The sequence below is a fragment of the Perognathus longimembris genome, chromosome 15, assembly GCF_023159225.1.
Source record: "Perognathus longimembris pacificus isolate PPM17 chromosome 15, ASM2315922v1, whole genome shotgun sequence".
In the NCBI taxonomy this organism is placed as follows: Eukaryota; Metazoa; Chordata; class Mammalia; order Rodentia; family Heteromyidae; genus Perognathus; species Perognathus longimembris.
In genome coordinates, this window is record NC_063175.1 from 47033418 (window position 1) to 47055422 (window position 22005).

The following is a 22005-nucleotide window of genomic DNA, read 5'->3' on the forward strand; positions in this document are numbered from 1 at the left end:
TTCTGTGATTAATCAGAGATAAGTCTCACAGACTTATCAGCCCACACTGGCTTCAAACTGTAATCCTCCGATCTCAGCCACCTGAGTAGCTAGGATTACAGGTGTGAGCCACTGGTACCAGACCTCTTACACTTTCATACCTTCAGAAGACTGTAGCACTTTACACATGTTGCTTATTCCCAAAAGTAAACTAAGCCAAACCTGGTGATACATGGCTATAATCTCGGCACTTGTGGAGCAGGAATATCATGGATTCCAGGCTAGCTTAGGCTGCATAGTAAGATCCTGTCTGGAAAAAAAAAAACAAACAAAAACTAAACTAGACAATAACAACATATAGGGCAAAAGCAGAAGCATGTAAACTATTTTTTGTTGGAGAACTCCATCAGGAAGTAACAAGGGTAATTCTTTCATACTGACTTGTCAATGACATTCAACACCCATGTCCCTGTGTTAGTTATTTATCGCTGTCTAACAAACATACCAAGATTTAGCAGTTCAGAATGTAAGTGTTTTCTGGGTATTGCTCAGAATCTCTCACGAGGCTCCAACAAAGCTGTTGGCCAGGCTAAAGTCACCTGAAAGTTCACTCAGGGAGGATCTAATTCCAAGCTACTCCAGGGGTGGTTTGCAGGATTCAGTTCCTCTGGGTTGGCTGGCAGCCATTTGGTTCTTTGCCACGTGGGTCTCTCCATATGGCAGAGCACAGATGGCAGCTGGCTTTTCTCAGAGTCAAGGAGCCAGAGAATTTGAGCGGGGTTGGGGGGGGGGGGTTGGGCGGAGCTCCTCTGTCCTCTGTACCCTCCCCACATAAAAGCCCTACCATGGCCCCGGCCATAGTCCTTTCTTAAGAAGAGATCCCTAGGTCTGACCATTTACCTCCTTGGGAAAACATTTCCCAGAAAGAAAAGACACCACAAAGGACACTTGAGCAGGCACTTAGCAGGGCCCAAATTTGGTCAAAAAACAGCCTGAGAAAGCTTTTCTGGAACAAGCGTAGGAAGTCTAGCAGTAGAGAGAGAGAGAGAGAGAGAGAGAGAGAGAGAGATTACACAAGAATGTAAGATGCTTATGCAGGATCCAAATTTGGTCAAAACTAGTCAGAGAGCGAATTTATAAAGCATAAGAAATCCAGCAGCAAAAGGAAAACTAGAGAGATTACTTCATTCAAAGCTGTTTCCGGAGTTGCAAAGAATTACAATCATTGGCAGACAGAGCTAGAAAGCTGACAGAGGGGCAAAAATAAAACTGAACATTAACTTAAAGTCTGAATTTGGCATCTGCTAGGACCTACTGTTTACTTTTTTGTGTTCTAGCAATGCTTACCATTGAGTGTCTTATTTTCTGTGGCAATTAATGATGAACACTTAATTTGTGTAATAAAAGGAAAAAGACATATTCAGTATGTCAAACATTTTTATTTCTGCTACTTATTATAGGCATAAACACTAGCATTCGGAAGTTTGCATAAAGCAATGACTAAAATCCATGTTTCCAATTCTCATATTATTATGAATCTCAAAAGTGTATGAACATAAAATTATTTCAGAAGATACCAATAGATAAATCGATAATTTTTTAAAGTCTGAAGCTAGGTAAAAAGTAAAACCCCTATTTAAAAAAACATCAGTGACTTTAAAAAGTCCTTAGAAAGATAAAATATATTCATTTTGTGGGATTTTGTTGAAAAATTCTTTTTTGTGCTGGTCCTGAGGCCTGAACTCTAGTGCTGTCCCTGAGCTTTTTCACTCAACGCTGGTGTTCTACCATTTGAGCCACAGCTGTACTTCTGCCTTTTTGCTGGGCTAGCTTTGAACCTCCATCTTCAGGTCTCAAGTCTCTTGAGTAGCTAAGACTACCGGTGTGAGCCACCAATGCTTGCAATTTTTAAAAAAATATTTTTAAATGAAAAGGCATACATTCACAATTACGTTTAACGTCTCTGAAGGTCTTTCAGGCTTTCCTCTCAGTTTGAATAAAGAGGCTCCCTGGCTGACTTCCATATCCTTCTACACAGCAGCTGTGAGGAATATCCTGTTGTATGTTTGCATATAGTCACACTACTTCGGGAATTTAACAATTAAAACTTTGATGGGCCATCTTCCAATGCAGGCCGGGCAGGCGGGAGAGCCCAGAAGCAAAAGAAGTTTTCTGGGAAGATGGAGGAAAAGGAATCACAATTACTTGGCAGTGACTAGAATAGTGTACTTTTGCCAGCTCTATTCTAAGATTGGAGAGAGTTCATTTAACTCCAAGAAATATACTTGCCTGAATCTAACTTTCTGCATCCCTCAAATTCTCTTCACTTTTTAAATTTTTCTTGGCAGTAGTGGGGTTTGAACTCGGGGATTGTGCTTACTAGAACCATGGCCCCATTAGCTCCTAGCTTTAGCCAATCAAGTTTTAGCCTGATGGAAATAAGAGCCTCCACAATATGCAAAAATACTATTCTGTGGATGAATTCAACCTAATAGAAGAGGTGATTTCACATTCCCTTTTCTCTTTCGTGTTCCAGCATACCCAGCTTTCCTCCTCACCCCGATTAGAAAACAACTGCTAAGTGGTAAGAGCCCAGGGTCAGTGCCTGGTCCCCGATTTTGCATCACTTCCACAGATAGACACATTTAATCTTGTCCCAGCAATGTATGTCCGATGGGGAGGGGAGGAGGGAGATTGGTCAATCCTGCTTCATCAAACAGGCGGTGTTCTGGGATCTACCAGATGTTTAGAAGTCATAAAAATGGGTTTGAAGACTATTCTCTACCACTGCTGTTCCGACGTGAACACTAGAACGGAGTCCTTAAATACTGATTTGTCTGCTTACCAATCACTTGGAAAGGGCTGAAGGTATGACTCAAATGCTAGAATGGGAAGCCCTGAGTTCAAATCTTGGTACCACTGATAAAATGATAGATAGACGATAGATAGACAGACTGACTGACTGACTGACTGGGAGAACCTCAGAAAAAGAAGGGCACACAGAATTCCTGCTTTTTCCAAAGCTTCTGTGATAGATCTCAATGTCCAGCAACCAGGACTGAGTTCCTAGTCTAGGGTGAGTAGTGATGTGAATTCTTGTGCTTGCTAACAGGTAGGTTACTTTGTTCATACCTTTATTCTCCAAAACTGATTCACCCCCTGTGTGGAGAATTTTGGAGCCAGGATGCAGTGTGGAAGGAAAAGTGGGTCACAGTTCAAGGTTCTGGCTTAAGCAGCAACTAGATAAAGTCTCAACTTCTAGAGTGGATGGAGAGTTTAGTTCTTGCGGGCTAGGTTTGAAACCTAGGCATGTGCTAGGCCCCGAGTCCGGGGATTGCTGGCCATTGCTAAGATCCGATTTCTCAGCCTCAGCACTAATGACGTTTTAGACGGGATATTTCTTTGCTGTGGGGCTGGCCTGTGTCTTGTAGGATGTCTCTGGTCTCCACCTCTAGTTAGTGATAATGTCCCCTGAGTTGTGACCATCTAAAATGTCCCCAGGACAGCAAAACCGACTCTAATTAGGTTAGGGGTACCTTCCCAAAGTTTCTAATGAACAAGCACTTGTCTTTACTCTGAAAAATCTTCACTTCAGCTTCCTCCTATTCTGGTTTTGACAAGTACCTAAAACTGACTGAGTAAAACCAGGCCAAGTATTGAGTTAGGCTTTGCATCTTCTTATGAGGATGCAGTTGGAGTGATAGGAACCCCCCAAATGCTTTAAGTTCTTGACAACTTTATCCCTTGTCTTTTGACAATAACAAACTCAAAATAGAACAACAAGAGTTGGGTGCTAGTGGCTCATGCTTGTAATTCTAGCTACTCAGGAGGCTGAGATCTGATGATCAGGGATGGAAGCCAGCCCAGGCAGGAAAAACCATGAGACTCTTATCTCCTTTAACCACCAAAAGCCAGAAGTGGAGCTGTGGCTCATGTGGTAGAACACTATCTTTGAATAAAAAGGTCAGGGGCAGAGTTCAGGCCCTGAGTTCAAGTCCTCCAACTGCCCCCCCCCCCCCCAACAAGAACAGTGAGAAAATATAGATGCTGGCTGTTTTTACTCACATGCAGAGCCGTAGAATGGTCTGAGGGTGGCCAAGCGCCAGTTGCAAAGAGATCTCTAACCCAGGCCGGGATAAAGTCTTGCCAGGTCACAAGAGGCCATTTGTTCCAAGTAGATCCTAACTTTTTTTTTAAGTCCCTGTTATGCTGTAGCACTTGCAAAGCACAGCAACAGTTAACAAACACTGGATGCCAGATCTATTTTCTGTTCGGCAATACTAAGTATCTGTTATTGTTTATGACTTTGACTAAGTTATAAGTCTAAGAGCTTGGTAATTCTCTGACAGCTTACCCAAGGAATGAGCACCATAAAGTTTACCTAATTAGGCCACAGTAGATTCCTTTTAACAGAGAGTCATTACAAAAAATAATAATAAAAAAAGCTAGTAATTGTTAGTTCAATGTTGTTCAATGCTCTCTCTCTCTCTCTTACTTGCTTGTAAAACATGTGTTTCATAGTAGCAGCTAGCACCAGTGTGGTGGTTAATTAGAGATAAGAGTCTTACTAACTTTCCTGCCTATGCTGGCTTCAAACCATGCTCCTTAGATCTCAGCCTCTTGAGTAGCTAGGATTACAGGCGTGAGCCACCAGCATCTGGCTTGACCCATAGTTTTTAATATCTCCTCATCCCGACAGCCCTGTGAGTTCCATGAGGAGGAAGACAGTGTCCATTTTGCTCATCACTCTAGTTAGCACCAGTACTTGGCACAGGAACCTGAAGTCTGCTGGGTATTTAATAAGTAATTATGGACGAACTAGATGGAAAAAAAATCATTATATCATCAAATGAGATTTACAGCACTAGTGAGATTTACTCACAAACTCTGGACTTTATATTCAGTTGTGATGGTGAACAAGTTAATGCACATATACATGTTTTAGCCCTTTAAGCACATGGCAGGTCAGTCTATGTGTGACATTTCCATCTCTTGTCTTTATGTGTGTGGGGGAGGGGGTGGTACTGGGAGTTGCACTCAGAGCTGGCTTGGATATTTGTCAGTCATGGGGCTTGAACTTAGCATTTGGGTGGTTTCCCTGAGGTTTTTCTGCTCAAGGCTAGTACTCTATACCACTTTGAGCCACGGCTCCACTTCCAGTTTTCTGGTAGTTAATTGGGGATTAGAGCCTCATGGACTTTCCTGTTCAGGCTGGCTTTGAACCGCCATCCTCAGAACTCAGCCTCCTGAGAAAGCTAGGATTACAGGCATGAACCACCAGCACCCGGCTTGGCTGAGATTTTTTGCTCAGGTCTATTGTTTTACTACTTGAGCCATACCTCCACTTTGAGCTTTTTGCTTATTAATTGGAGATGAGGAACCCTTCAGATTTGTATGCCAGGTTTTGAACTGCAGACCTCAGCCTCCTTAGTAGCTAGGATTATAAGCATGAGCCACTGGAACTCAGTCCAAAAGGTATCATGCAGAGAAATCTATTATGTACAGAAAGTAATGTGTGCACGTGACAACAGAGAAAATGAAGCAGTGACACGCATTACCGAGTAAACAAGCACTGAGGACAACAAGCTGAGTGAATGAAGCCAGGCAAACAAAAGCCACATACTGTATGTTCCACTTACATGAAGTATCAGCCCAGTGGCTTCCCGGGAGTGGGTCAGGCTTTGACAAGGTCAGTGAGAAGACAACAGTATAGGACTTTTCGCAGGGTGATGGAAAGGTTCTAAAATGGACTGTGGTTGCACAACTCTGAAACTGGGCTTAAAAAAACCACACTGAATTGCACACTCTTTTTTTTTTTTTTCTTGCCAGTCCTGGGCCTTGGATTCAGGGCCTGAGTACTGTCCCTGGCGTCTTTTTGCTCAAGGCTAGCACTCTGCCACTTGAGCCACAGCGCCCCTTCTAGCCATTTTCAATAGATGTGGTGCTGGGGAATCGAACCCAGGGCTTCATGTATACTAGGCAAGCACTCTTGCCACTAGGCCATATTCCCAGCCCACACACTCTTAAAAGGATTGATTGCATGGTACCTACCTGATGATACCTTAAAATTGTTTTGAAAAGCACATGTATGCTGGGTACTGAGTGCTCATGCTATCTATCATCCTAGCTACTAAGGAGAATGAGATCTGAGGCTTGAGGTTTGAAGCCAGCCTGGGCAGGAGAGACTCTGAGACTCTTATCTCTAATTAACCAACAAAAAGCCAGAAGCAGAGCTGTGGGTCAAGTGGTAGAGCACCAGCCTTGAGTGAAACATGCTAAGGGACAGTGCCCAGGTCTTAAGTTCAAGCCTTAATACCAAGAGTAAATAAATAGATAAATTATATCGTATAAAGCTGGGGAAAGCCATATGTGAGGAATGGGAAAAGTTTGTCTTTCCACAGGTAAAGGATAGCAAGGGGGATGGAGAGGAGAGCGCTGGGAGGAGCAATACCTTTGCGTTGCTGAGGGGCAGCCTACTTTCTGTGCCAGTGCTGGCCTCCTTGCCTGAGGCTCTGTAGACTCTCTGCAAACCATCTCCCTTTGCTAGCAACCTCTGCCCTACCAAACTAGGAAGGCACACTCATGATAAACACAATTCCAGTTCTCTGAGTAAAACCTTATATGTTTATTTCTGGGTAGCCTCTTTATGATCTATTACCAGTCAGCTGAACACAACCCAGGATACGTACAGCATTCAGAAACTCAGATTTCCTTCTGTAACTCAGGCTCTGCCAAGATCATTAGCTTTGGTTCCTTTGTCTCTCTGCCTGGCTCTGTGTCTCTCTGTGTCTTTCTCTCTGTTTCTCTCTCACAGACACACAGACACATAGACATACACACACACACACACACACACACACACACACACACAGAGCATATCCAATCTGTCTGGAAAGCTTGTTGCCTTTATAATCTATCACATTAAAAGTCATATCTATGTCTATCTAGCTATCTTTATTTGCCTAATCGTGTTCTCAATCCTTCCTTCTTTCTCCTTCCTTTCTTCCCTCCACTCTCCCCTATGTCTCTCTGTGTATCTCTCTCGCTCTTTCTGTGTCTCTGTCTAACTCTTTCTGTCTCTATTTCCTCTCTCTCTCTTCCTCTCTCTCTCTTCCTCTCTCTCTCTCTCTCTCTCTCTCTCTCTCCCTCCCTCCCTCTCTTGACATTTCAACCCCATAGCTATCATCCTGGTGGTTGGCCTAGCCTCTTAACCTGGTATCCCTTCCTTTCCCAGAGTGCACAAACAACTAAAATGACCCAAGTCAAATCCCACTTTTCCCGTGAGCAGCATCTGCCCTGACTCCTCACCCATCACTGAATAAAGTCAAAGTCCTTCCACAGCTGGGAAGGCCCTGGAAGTTTTGCTGCTATACCCCTGTCCTCCCTTTCTCCAGTCCCTTTCTCCCTTCCTTTCTTCCTCACTTACTGGGGGCATGGCTGCTCCTCCCTCATCAGTCCAGCCACGCCCTCCCACCTTAGGACCTCAGCACTGAGTGACCTGGCCCTTCTTCCTGGGACATTCTTCCCAGATCTTCCCTGACCACTAGCAAAAGCAGAGCCAGGCTCTACTGACAGCTCTACTTACAATCACTTGTCCTCTGGTTCTCTGTTTTCTTATTTTTAATTGTTATCATAAAGGTGATATACAGAGTGGTTACAGTTACATAAGTCAGGGAAAGAGTACATTTCTTTCTGGACAATGTCACCCCTTCCTTCACATTCTCCCAGTTTCCCCCTCCCATCCCCAACCACAAGTTGTATAGTTCATTTTCAATATAGTGTCCAGTGAGTACCATTACTGCATTTATTTATCCTTTCTCTCCCCATTTCTGTGCCTCCCTGTACACTCCCAAGGACAGATAAATGAACATACAGAACAAAAAGGAAAGAAAACAAAAACAGGGGGGAAAAAAAGAAAAATCTCATTTTCATTTCCTGGAATTCATTTTGATAAATATTATTTTCCATGACCAGATGCACATATGCATTGTGCCTTTCTGTTTCTCTCCTAAGAGTATCCTCCTTTGGTCTCACTGTGTGTGAATGCCTAGAGACCTGTATAATTTATCATGTCCCAGTATTTTAGATCTAGCTTCCCAATATGAGAGCAAACATCCATTGTTGGTCTTTCTGAGCTTGGGTCCTTTCTTTTTTAAAATGAATTCTTATTATCTGTAAGGAGTTGTCCAATGGGGTTACCATTCAATAAATCCATTTATAAGTACAATGCATCTTGATGGCTACTACCCTTTTCACCATTCTCCCAGGTCTGCACTCATCTTTTAGCCCCCACTACACAATTCCCTGCTGACTATATACAAATGTAAACTCGGTAGACCAGTCTCCGGCTCTGCTGGCTGGCTGACAGATGCCCAGGCCTGGTACCCAGGCTATGATCCTAACATCTGTTAGATGTCTGACAGCCAGCAGCATCCATGTGGCCTCAGTTTTTCCTATAACTCATGTAAGATTTAGGAGGAAGAGTCTAGGAGGATGCTATGGTGTAGGAGGTCATCCTGGGACAGAAAGTTCCATAGGAGAACTTCAGAGCCATCCGGGCCAAAGGAAATGAGTCTAATCCTAACTTCAGGAGAACCCTCCATGTTCTGCTTTAATCAATCTTGGTCTGAGTGACGTCAAAGATCCGGACATGTTAAATGCTATTCTCCTCACTGTTCACACAGCCTGAGGCTATCACACTGACCTTTTAGAACTGTGACATTTCTCTTTGTAAAGGATAAAGCATAAAACTGGAAAAAAAAATAGGAACAATCTTCATCAGGTTGAGCCAAACAAAAAGTATCAAATCTACTAGACATTTGCCTTGTGACAATATCTGTTCAGCGGTTGTGATTAGCATGAGACAGGAAATTGAAGGAAAGTCTGGGATGGTGGTATTTGGGATTGAAGGGTTCGTTGCTGCTGTTATTGCTTTGTTTTTGCTTTGAAAGAAAACTTTGCTTTTCAACGTACAAATTCTCATTTGGCTAATTTTCAGGGCCATGGTGCAAATATAAACTCCTATGTGACATTATTGTGCCCTAGAAAATGCAGTCTTTACCATGGCAGACTGACATGTAATCAATCGCTCCACAGGCTTCTGGGAAGGCCGCCACCCATAGAGGCACCTCCTCAAGCAGACCCGCAAGTTGGTGTCTCTGACATTTGGCCTTGGAACTCCTTTTGAGAGCTGTGGGTTCTATTCTAATGTAGAAAATGAGCTGGAACCTAAGTATTCCATTTAGAAAGATTTTCAAAAATCCAGTTCTAGAAAGAAGCTAAAGTATTTTGTTCTCCACAGTAGAATGTCATCTCTAGCAAGCAAATGTGGTCTGTAGACCACACGTGTAGACACTGCCAGGTCATGGGCCGTGTATCCTGGCCAGTTCTATCTACCCTGGCATACAACATGGTATTCCCCACACCACAGGCCAACTGAATAATGGCAAATGATTGCCAACTTTGAAAGAGTAGCTTCAGATGAAGGGAGAAGCAGGCAGCCGGCCCAGGTGTGTCTTCCACACAACCATCACCTGCACAGGGTGGGGTTTTGAGGAAAGCAAGGCATTAAATACATTTCCCATTTCCCTGTTTGATTTATGAAAAATAATTTTTGTCTAGGTGATGGTGGTGCGTATCTGCAACTCTAGCTACTTGAGAGCTTGTGATACGATCATGATCATGGTTATGAACCCAGCTCAGGAAGAAAAAAATCCTCACCTGGCAGACCTAGCTCCAGCAAAAAGCCAGAAGTAGAGATGGTAGAGAGGAGGCTTGAGTGGTAAAGCATCAGCCTTGAGTGGAGAAAGTTAAGCAAGAGTGAGAGGCCCCAAGTTCAAACCCCAGTACCAACACACAAACACATGCAGACACACACACACGCACACACACACACACACATTGAAGAACTCCAACTCCACAGGAATAATTACACATGTATGTCCATAGACATATTATCCATGATACCCAAAGATGGATGCAAACCAAACATTGTCCTTACACATGCCATTTAGTGAATAAAGATGATGTGAGGAAGTCTGATGGACCCAGAATCTCCAACTGAGATTTTCAAGTTTGGCTGGACTTAAGTAAAGATTTAAAACCTGAATTCAAACACTCCCTGCCCTAAATTAAACAAACCTTAACTCTAGTAGAATAAAAGCCATTCCGAGAAAAAAAAAAACACAACAAAAAACCAAAGCTATAAAACAAGAGCTCAGTAAAAACCTGGAGCAGCCAAAGGTCAGGATGTGCACACACTCCATGGAGAACCCCAGGCTTTCGAGCTGCTGATGGGAAGCTGCTCGCAGCAGTCACTGAGGGGCAGTCAGGAGCAAGGGTGACCCATTCCCCAGGATTCAGAGTGACACGGAAGTGCCCGGGCTCTTCCCTGTCCCTTCAAATGCACTAGACATGGAGACCAGTGAGGTGCATGGGGCCCACAGAAATGGAACCCCCAGCCTCTCTCCAGGATGGAATGCTACCATCCTCTCTCACAGAGAAGGATGTCCAGGAGACAGGACACATGACCTACTTCCTTTCAAAGAATTAAAAATCCAACTCAGGCCCTCGGTGAACCTAGCAGACATCAGTGAAGCGGGAAGTAATCTTTTACAGTTGAGAAATATACCAAGCTTCTCTGTCATTAGCAACACTTACCTAGGCTCCATGGTCAGCAAATATATGCAGAGAACCTAGATTCTGTTGAGAAGCTTCAAGATTCAGACACTGCTACTTTTTTTTTTTTTTGGTCTATCATGGGGCTTGAACTCAGGGCCCAAGCATTTTTGCTCAAGGTTAGCACTTTACCACTTGAGTCACAGCACCACTTCCAGTGTTTGGTTAGATAACTGGAGATAAGAGTCTCATGGACCATCTTGCCTGGACTGGCTTTGAACTGTGATCCTCAGTTCTGTCTCCTGAGTAGCTAGGATTATAGATATGAGCCACCATCGCCCAGCACAGACATTACTACATTTTAAAGGTAGCATATGAAGGATGAGGGAAGAGAGCAGACAGGAAGTGAGGGATGGAGAGGACACAACTTTGTATCCTAAGGACCTCTTCCGGACAGGTCAAGGCAGGTCAAGGCCAGCTGAGGGAGCAGCTGGACGCCTTGTGGCTATGATGGACAGCTCATCCTCTGCAAGGCAGAATCATGGAGAAGCCCAGAGTCCAGAAAAGCAGAATGGATTTGCAGACTTACCACATAACTCTTATCCGGGGGAGCTCTTTCCTCCCAGTGCCTGGTACAAATGAACACCAGGGTTTGCTAAACAAATGCTCACCTGAAGAAAGATTCCTATTTTTTTTATATAGCCAAAGAAAAAAGCCATAGGCCCGTTGAAGAGTATAGACTGACCACTAGCAACAGCACAGTGATAACACTAATAACTACCAATTACAGAGCTACAGGCTCCCTCCTCTTCCATCTCATTTGCAGTTTATTACATCAAGGGCAAGGAAAAGAGATTAAGTAACTTGCCCTAGGTTATACGGCGAGGAAGTGTCCGGCCTGGGTGAGAGGATGGAAAGACGGTGCTTTCTCAGCTCTCTGGGACCAGTAACCAAACAGATTTCCATCATGGGTGGTTTGGGCCACAATGTATTTAAAAGTGCAATGCATTTAGAAGAAAAATAATCTTTTCCTAAAAGGGTCAGATGGCAAAAAGCTACTTCTTTGCAAACACTAAAAATGAGAATTAAAAGACTGACATGTGAGTGTGCATATATATATATATATGTATGTATGTACGTATGTATGTATATTTTTTTTGAGGACTCATCCTCAATGAAACTAGGTCTTCAGTGACAAGGGCCTTGAATGGTATTAGATTGGGTATTACTTTTAGTTGGATAGAATAGAGATTCAGGATGAAAAACAAACTATCTTCTTTCTGTGATAGACAAACTCTTCTGGGAGTAAATTTATTTTTACTTAATAAGTGAAAAAGACTAATCTAATGGAATGATGCCAAAACCAGGTCTAAAACTCCACAAGACACCTAAGGACGCCGAAAGAAGAACTTCCTAGGACACTAAACTAGAAGTAAATGTGGAAAGGAATTTTAAAAGCAAGTGTTTAAGAAACTTTGAAGGCACCTTTCTGTATAGATGAGGACTTGTTCTGACTCCCCAAAGTATAGAGATTTCTTTTAAATGCCTAAAACTGGCCAGGCACCAGCAGCTCACACCTGTAATCCTAGCTACTTAAGAAATTGAGATCTGATGATCATAGTTCAAAGCCACCCTGGAGAGGAAAATCTGTAAGACTCTTATCTCTCATTAACCAGCATAGAGCTGGAATTGGAGCTGTGACTTAAGTAGCAGAGCTCCAGCCTTGAGTGAAAAAGCTAATGGACAGTGCCCAGGCCCTGAGTTCAAGCCCTAGTAGTGGTGCAATACATACATACATGCATGCATAAAGTCTAAAACTAAAAAGCAAAAGCAACTAATATATTAACATCTCTCCTGAGGTATAACGATAACCAGCATTCAGTGAATACTGCTTATGAAAAACTAACAGAACTTAAACTAGTAAGCTGATGAAATATTTTAAATATCCCAAAGTACATGCTTAGTATGTGCAAGACCCTGAGTTCAGTCCACAGTAAAGAATAACAATCAAACAACAATAGTGGTTCAGAGCCAGCCCCGGCAGGAAAGTCAGTGAGACTCTTATCTCCAATAAACTACTCAGAAAAAGCGGGAGTGGTATTGTGACTGAAGTGATAGAGCGCTAGCCTTGAACACAAAGCAGCTCAGGGACAGCACCGAGACTCTGAATTCAAGCCCCAGGAGCAGCAAAAACAAACAATAATAGTAACAGCAACACACATCATATACCTGGCCAATATATCACTATTTTTTAAAGGCCATGTCAAGCAGCTAGAAGAGACTAGTCTGTGGCAGAGTGCTTGCCTAGCATATACAAGGCTATGGGTTCAAGTGGCAGCACTGCACAAACTAAAAATAAAACCAGTATCAGTCTAATAATGAAAATAAGAAAGCAACATCAGATACTTACTGTATAGAATGTAATTCTTTCAACAACCCAAGAGAGATTGATAGTATATTTTATTCCTCCCTCAAAAGGTAAGTAAACAGTTTAGAAAATGTAAGAATCCTTCAAAAGTTATACAATTAGTAAGGACAAGAACTGCCACCTGTGGGAATCCAGAGCCATATGTTCTCTCTGGTCCTGGCTTTAGAAGGAAGAGAAAGACCTGGGAAGGGTGAAAGGATGGAAGGAAAGAAGGAAGAGGTTCCAGGGTAGCTGGGGCCCTGCACTCATTCCGGTGCTAAAGTCCTGGAGTCTGGAAATCAGGCTGTGCATGGAGCCAAACCCGCTAACTTGCCTCAGGTGGAAGACTCTTTATTAAGCCACTTGCTTTACAAAATCATTGTTTCAAAGCCTCCACCTGCGGAGGACAACGCGCTCTCTCAAGCCTAACCAAAAGGAAGCGATAACAAGTGAACACAGGAGCTTGTCATTCTTAAAATTCAGAAGGAAAGCTTGAAAATGGCCAGCCCCGGGGGGGGGGGGGATTTATGTCCACTAGTATAAAGTAAGCCCCAAAGTCATTTGCTCCTTAGTAATCTAGACAAAGACCCACTAAAAATGATCAAAGCAGAGCCTCCAGAAAGTGATCATGGAGCCAAGTGGTTAAGGTTTCTCACAAGGAACCTCCGCTACATAATGAAAATCATTAGAACGCTTCAGAGGATTAATTGCAGGAAGGCTAATAACCATTCATCATCTTTTGCACAGCATATGCATTTATAATAGGGCTTAATAAAGGTCTTCAACAACAGACCCAGAAATAATGAATGGCATTTCAGGGCCTAACCCAAAAACACTCCTTTAGATGAAAACAATTAGCTTCTCCTTCATACTGTGTTGGTCCTTCCTTGATAGGCGCTGGTCAGCGGACACTTCAGCACACATCCTCTGTATCCAAAAGCAGTGACCTTCCTCCTCGACCTAATGTGTTGCTGGGTGGTCTCTAAGCATGTCACCGTTATTGCCAACTTTAATTTCCCAGCGAAGAGGAGCAAAGTTGAAGGCCTCACAACCAAGAAGAGGAGAAGGAAATCTTTTCTCACTCCAGAAGGTCCGGCAGCTTCCCGGAGCAGAACTCTGAAGTGTCAGATGGCCTGGGCGCCCCAAGAAAGGATCGAAGACCGGCCGGGGCAGTGTGTGCAGGTCCAGGATGGCTTCTGTGGTTGTGGGGAGCCACTGGCGAACTGCAAGAGCCTGAGGACTCACTGGACACAAAGATGGCCCAGGTCCCCTTTGCCTGGCCATATCATAGTCCCCCCCCGCCCCGGACCTGTCTGAAGCTTTGTGTCCGCCCCCACCCCCGACCCCCAAGATTCAGATCTACGATCTGAGCCTCCAGAGGCGATGGTTCTACGCGCGCTCCCCCCTCGGGGTGGTTGGCACGACGCCCCGGGCTTTTCTTTCACTCTAGACCGGGGCATGGGGTTGGAGATGTGGGGAGTTCTCGCCAGTCCTTGCAACATCGCCAGCTGCGCCCCCCCTCCACCTCACCCCCCCTGGTAAATTGCCCCATCTACTGCAGGGAGGTGACAACGGCGGACATCCAACTGGGGAGGGAAGAGGGCATCTCTCGGCGTTGGGGGACACGACCCTGCAGCCACCAGGAAAGGGTCACCCAGTGCCGGAGCGGCCCGGGAGGGCGGCCCCGAACCCCGCAGCACGAGCGATGGGGCTCACGACCGGCTCACCTGCTCGGCCCGCCCCCCAGGTGCTGGCTTTAGAAGTTTTGAGATCTCAACCCGACGCACCAGGGCATCAGCCCCTGGAGGGGGCCTCAGCAGACACCTGGCGGAGGAGAGCCTGCCAGGGGAGCGGCGGCTTTCGTGGGGATCCGCCAGTGGCACCCCCCTCGGGGGCCAAACGCGCAGCCCGGCGTAACCCCTGGGGCTTAACCCCCCCCCCCCAACGGGTGTCGCAAACCAGCGAGGGAGGAAACCTCTTGAACGCGAGTGCCCGCGTCCCGACAGGTGAGAATCCCATGGACCGCTCCGCTGGGGGGCCAGCCCGGCCAGCCGCGCCTCCCTGGACCCTGAGGTGTCCAAGTTCCCGGGCCCCCCACCCACCCACCCAGATCGCACTCCCGGCACGGCTGGGAAGCCCCCAGGGCGCGCACAGCTGTGGCCACCGCATCCCGTCTCCCCGGAGCCCCGTGGCCCGAGGACGATCAGGTGAGCCCGGGGGGGGGGGGGGGGCCCGTGAGGCTGGCACAGTGTGGGAGGTCGGGGAACCCCGGCGCCGTGCCCGGCTTACCTCGCGCTCGCTGGGCCCCGGCTGGGGCATCCGCCGGGCGCGCGCCGGCTCCGAGCTCCGCTGCGCACACCTGGCCGCCTCCCGCGCGGCCCCAGCCCTGCGGCCGCGCTAGCGCTGCATGGCGAGCGGGGGCTGGCGGGGGCCCCGGGAAGCGTGTCCAGTTGGCGGCGACTCCTCCGGTGCTCGCCACTTGCCAACGTTCTCCCCGCCTTCCCCCCCGCCCCCCGCCCCGCGTCCGGGCGCCCTTCCTTAGCGGCCGCCCTTTTTTTTTTTTTTTTTTTTTTTTTACCCCCTCTCCGCTCGGTCCGACCGGCCAAACTGGTTTCTCGGCTCCAGGGAGGAGCTTCCCGGCTCCGTCCCGCAGCCGCGACCCGGGATGAGGCTGGAGCTGGAGTCGGGGGCGGGCCCCACGCGCCGCCCTTCCTTCGTCCCTCCCTCCCCGGGGCGGAGAGGGGCTCGCTGGCAGGCCGCGCCTCCCCCTCTCCTCCCCCCCGTGCGCCCCGGCGGGCGATGCCCAAGCGCGCAGCCCCGCTCCGCCCAGCCCGGGACCCCACCGCTCCGCTCCGCTCTCGCCCGGCCGCAGTTCCCACCCCGCCCCGCCGGTCCCGTGTCACTTTCCCGCCCTCTGCCGGCTGGGCCCCTGCCGGGGGTGGGTGAGCGCGCCAGCCCGGAAAGCTGGCAGGGTCGCGTCACGCCCGGGACCTGAACTCGCTCTGTAAGGAGAGCTGTGCTCTTGGGGTGCCAAGTCACGTTTGGGGACCAAGTCACTGAGTGCGCTTCCCGGCTCGCCGAGCCGAGGCTGGGGCTCTAGGCGTTTGGGGTCCGGAGGCGTTAAAAACGAGGTGGACCCGCGTGCCACGACGCTGGTTCTGGAGTCTGGAGTGCGAATCGCTTCTTCCCAGCCAGTGTATTTGGCACACTCCTGGCATCGGTAGCTCGGTTTGGTAGGCTCTTGCTACACACCTACTACGGACACGTCGCCGGGGTCAGAATGGAGCAAAGTCAACGGTGTAACCGTTTATTTACCTAGGCACTGGACGTGAGCTCAGTGGTCACAGCGCTTGCCTAGCACTTTGGAGCTCCTGCGTCCCTCCGACCCCCGCAGGGGATGGGACTGGGGATGCTTAAGTGTGTGTGTGTGTGTGTGTGTGTGAGAGAGAGAGAGAGAGAGAGAGAGAGAGAGAGAGAGAGAGAGAGAGAGAGAGAGACAGAGACAGAGAGAGACAGACACACACACACACACACACACACACACACACACACACACAGATCCATACAGACTGACTGACAGAGGCTCCTAGACAAATGTTACCTGCCTATCTGAGAAGCCCACCGACTCATCGCACCTCGAATTCAGACTCCCAACTGGAGGCATCAGAGAAGCTCCGAGAGGAGTGGGTGGCAACCCCTGGCTGTTCTGGGGAGAGGCTATTATTCTAAGGGTGGCTTACTGATCTGACTTGCTCCTTATGGAAGGTCCAGTTGATGTTTGAAAGGGCTTCCTTGTTATCCATCGCTGTTGATCTTTGACTAGGTGGTGCTAATCAGTCAGTTCATCTCTCCTGATCTCAGTTTCCTTCTCTGTAACTTGAAGGTGGACTAGGTGATCTTAGGGATTCGTTTGGATACTTATTTCTGAACCTAACAGCACAGCAAAAGGACAGAGGCAAGAGAAGAGAGGGGCTGTTTTGTGAGAGTGGGGTGTGGTCTGTGTCAGTGAGCTAACTAGGCCCCTGGAACCTCCACCCTGGGGGCTAATGAGCTTGGATATTGGTTTTGGTAGAATCCGTAGACTAATGGAAGTTCCTGATGAAGCAGTGACGTGAGCGAGGCCGTATTTTAGAGAAACTAATGGGACTAGATTAGAAGGGACTAAGGATGAAGATGGAAGCTAGCTCAGCCACAGGAAGGAGCTTTGCAGGGGCTGCCCTGGGAGGGGAAAGGGGGAAATTGGGGCAAAAACGGTCAGGGTGTGGAGGTGCCAGAACCTGCAAATGACTGGCAGAGTGCATCAGGGGAGAAGAGCAAGCTCTTACCTGAGTGAAAGGCAGAATGGGAACGAGACCACCTTAGGGGGTTTTGCTCCTATGGAGGGAAGTGACAGCAAACCTGGGGAAAAGACAGGACGCTGTATTAAAGCAAGGCTCTCACGACAGCTGTTCTGCAGAGGGCTAAATCTGTCCAACAAAATGTCACACCGAAGAGATTGTACTAGGACACATCCAATCCTCATTTGTACCCAGAGCTGGGAAAGTCCAGCCTGGTGGTTGCTTTTACCGCAGCTGTACAGAGACCTTCAGTCTCTAAGCCAGTCTCCTCTCCTCTTACAGGCTGCATTGGAAGGGAGGGGCAAAATAGGTAATTGCTTCAAAGACTCGTTCACTCAAGAATTTACTGCTTAGTATGGACTACAAGGTGTCAACACTGGTCTGTTGTTGGGAGCATCAGTGAGCCAATCAGATGAATGTTATCTAGTATCCGAAGTGGCAGCAGGCCTAATTGAGTGGGGGCCTGTGAAGGATCCTTTTGAGGTCCTGTGCCTAACATCAGTGCTGTCCATGAGGGCACATAGATATAAGAGTCTATCAACTTGTACACTTAAGATTTGTATATTAAAAAATAAAGTACCATGGTTGGGAGTTGCACTTAATGGTAAAGCACTTGCCTAACATGTGCAAAGCCCTGGTACCAATAATTAAAAAAATAAGTATCCCAGTATGGTGGTACACACCTCTAATTCCAGGACTGAGAAGGCTGAGACCAGAGGATCACAGGTTCAAGGCCAGCCAGGGCTACACATTGAGACCCTGCCTCAAAACAAAGCAACAATGATTAGATGAGTCACAGTTTTAAACAATACAGTCAATGTAGGCTTCATGAAGAATGGGAATTGGAGAAAATTGGCAAGAAGGTGGACTTTCATACTAGATCACATGCCTGAATGAAAAATCTGTCTTTCCTAGGACCCACCAGAGGAGATGAGAACATGTTCCAACTTCATAGGCTCGCTCCAACGTCCTCGTCCCCATCTTCTCTGAATGGATGATACCTAATTTCAGGGCACATTTTCTAATGCAGTGATCATTGAAAGTGCCTTAGGAATCCAACAAAGGTTAATTTTGCCTTACATGGGTCACTGAGAGGTGACTTATTTGTCCAGGCAGAGCCCGGATCCTACCCACCCACGCAATTCCTTTCCAGAGTTCTCAGGGGCCTTGCCTGAGCACTGGCATTCATAACAACTCTCTCGTTCAATAACCAATCTTTCCCTTGCAACCTGCAGGGGGAAAATAATACAATTTTGCAGAATGTCATTTCTGAAAGAGGGAAGCAATGCATTTCAGTTTTTGCTGTTTATAATGTCCTGTAACTGTTATGTTTGTTTGGTTTTGTAGTGCTATTGCTGCGCAGTATGGGTATTATTGCTGTGTACATTTACCTGATGTGGGGAGATTGCCCCCCAAAACTAGTTCGATTGCACTGAAATTTTCTCTCCTAGAATCTTTTTACTACAAAGTGAAAGAGCTAAATGATAACAGATCAAGTTAAATGGAGATAATACTGCCTGTATTCCATTCTTTGCCTATGTCCAGTGAACATTTAAGCTAAAGCATTTAATAACAATGGAAAGGTCTTTGGGACACACTTGTAACTCAAAATTGGCAGTCAAGGGGAACTCGTTTGGAAGGTAAATTCTTCACAGCCATTGTCTAGACCAGCTCTAGAATTTTCTTTTCTTTTCTTTACTTTTTTTTTTTTTTTTTTTGGTTGATTGTGGGGTTTGAACTCAAGGTCTGGGAACTATCCCTAAGCTTTTACACTCAAAGCTAGTGCTCTACCACTTTGAGTCATATCTCCACTTCCTTTTTTTGGGGGGGGGGTTAAATTGGAGATAAGAATGTCAGGGACTTCCCTGCCTGGGCTGGATTTGAACCGTGATCCTCAGATCTCAGCCTCCCAAGTAGCCAGGATTACAGATGTGAGTCACCAGTGCCTGGCTGAGCTCCAGAATTTTGTCTTGTTGAGAAAGGTACTGGCAGCTGAGCAGAGGGCCTTGTGCATACTCAATATATGTTCTACCACTGGGCTATACTTCTCAGCCCCAGAGGGTATTAAACACAATAAGAAGATACCTTTCTATAGGAACCTGTCATTACAATGACATTAGGAGCTTCAAATACCTGCCAGTTCCTTTTGAACGGTGTTTTAAACATATATAAATGATACAATCTGTTGTCACTGGCATGTGTGTCTTTCCATTTCCTCCTGAGTAACACAGCTTTCTGCCTCCTTTACTATGGTATTACATGCAGCTCCACTTCCTCCTCTGCTTCCTTTTCTTTTTCTAACTTTTATAAAATCAAAACTGGTTTTGCAGCTGGGTGCTGTGGCCCATAGTTGTGATCCTAACTACTCAGGAGGCAGAGCTTGGGAGGATTGTGGTTCAATGTCAGATGGGGGGGGGGGAATGTTTGTGCAACTCCCATCTCAAGCAATCTCAACCAGGTCTCATGTTCACTAAGTAGCAGGTGCTCTATCATTTGAACCTTGCCTCCTATTTCCAGTGAGTTTTTATTTCGTTGTGTGTTGTTGTTTTTTAATAAGGTCTCAAATTTATGTCCAGGCTGGCTTGGACCTCAATCCTCCCACTTTTGTTCCCTGCAAAGCTGGAAAGACAAAGATACTGAAAATAAGTTTTTTGTGTGGAGCAATCTGCATGGTTATAGTTCTTAGTAAGTGTGTAGTATTTTCTTCTGTTGCCAATTTCCTTAGTCATCTGTTGCTATTAGGTAGTTCTACAATACCAGACTGGCTTCTGGAAATAATCTCAGTAATCACAACTCACCACTATTTTAAAGGCTTCTGAAGCTTATTTCTCTCCAGTTCCACCTATTTTGCAGGTTATGATTTGCCTGTCTCTACTTTTGGAAAAAATATGTCTGCAGACTTCTTGTTTGTTTGTTTAGAAATTAGATTCAGGGAAGATTTGTTGTCACAGGAGCAATAAAAAGAATAGCATTCAAATCCTCCCAGGAAGAGCTGATAGTGTCAACACTGCCTCACTTGCTTGTCTAAATTTCCACTCTGCAAATTAAAGCAAAGCAGAGCAATAGAAACAAAACAAAGCATTTTTTCACTTATCAAATGGATAGGCTTCTTTGTTGTTATTCTAAAGATATCAATAGAGGATAGGTACCGGTGGCTTATGTCTGTAATGCTACTCAGAAACTGAGATCTAGTGTATCATAGTTCAAGGCCAGCCCGTGCAGAAAAGTATACTAGACTCTGTCTTCGAAATAACCAGCAAAGAGCTGGGCTGGAGGCATGCCTCACATGGTAGCGTACCAGCCTAACAAATGCGAGGCCCTGAGTTCAAACTCCAACACTACCAAGAAACTGGGGAGGAGGTAACAAATTGTACAAGAAATGTACCCACTGCCTTACGTATGAAACTATAACCCCTCTGTACATCACTTTGACAATAAATAAGTAATTATTTTTTTTAAGACAGCAAAAGAAAAAATTGAATTTGGACTCAGCTTCTCCTCCTGCACTCTCCACACAAATTAATTCTGACAGCATGTATATGGGGGTACCCCAGTTCTGCAGAAGATGCAGCTAGATGCCCCTTAATGCAATTCCATATAGTTCCAACACTACCTGAAGGAGTCTCAGTCCTACAAGTTGACTCCTCAGACTCCAAGACTGCCTCCCAAACACCCTCAGGTCATTCTATCTGTGCTGCGGATTGAGAAGCTAAAATACAGGGCTCCCACAACCCTCCTTTTGTGTTCTAATTATTTTCTAGAGTGACTCACATAATCAGGGAAAACATATATTTACTCATTTATGATACAGGATATTTGCTTATTTATTACAATGGATATAAATAAAGAAGCCAGGCATGGTGGCTTATACCCATAGTCCCAAGCAGAGACTGGTAGAATCTTAGTTTGAAGCCAGTCTGGGCACTAGCCAAGACCCCATCTTAACCATAAACTGGGCAATGGCAATTGCCTATAATCCCAGCTATGCAGGAGACACGTAGTAGGATCATAGTCCAAGGCCAAGCCCTAACCCAAATGTGAAATTCTACTTGAAAAATAACCAAAATGAAAAAGGCTGAGAATATAACTCAAGTTATAGAATGCCTGCCTAGCAAGCGTGAGGCCTTGAGTTCAAAACCTATTGCCAGGGAGGGAGACAGAGAGACAGAGACAGACAGCCTGATGAAAAATGACTTAACCTAAAGCACTCATTTACCCAATCCCACAGCCATATCTTAGAACCATCTCCCTTCCCCTCCACCATGAACACACGTGCCCAGCAGCTTAGGATGAGAGCCGGAGACGAAGGCCACATCTGCCACTGACACCCCTGGTGAACACAGATGGCTGTTGAGACCTTGAAACGCCTCAGTCCAAATAAGATTGCTCTCCCACCCTACCCCAGTTTCACCCCGCTTCTATCTGCCCTGCTCGACCTCACTTCTTCAGCCTGATATTTAAAGAGCCCTAGTTGTAAGGGGGGTATGCCATCGCCCCTTCAGCCAGGCTAGAGGATACTTGGTCCCCCTTCCCAGGCTTCATTCCCCAATAAAGCCTGTTGGCCTGTTGACTTTGCTTTCTGCCCTTTCTTTATTCTGATACCCTCATGACTTGGCTTCCTGACAGAGACAGAGAGATAGAGACAGAGAGAGGATAATGTCTCCA

General features: G+C 46.2%; 1 protein-coding gene across 1 annotated transcript in view; it reads right to left on the reverse strand.

Moving 5' to 3' along the window:
• The window catches only part of Atp8b1 (ATPase phospholipid transporting 8B1), a 105651-nt gene extending 90098 nt beyond the window's left edge, over positions 1-15553 (reverse strand). The window contains exon 1 of the mRNA XM_048363546.1: positions 15293-15553. The gene's annotated coding sequence lies outside the window, so the exon portion shown is untranslated. The remainder of the gene's footprint in view (positions 1-15292) is intronic.
• Between the last annotated feature and the right edge of the window lie 6452 nt (positions 15554-22005).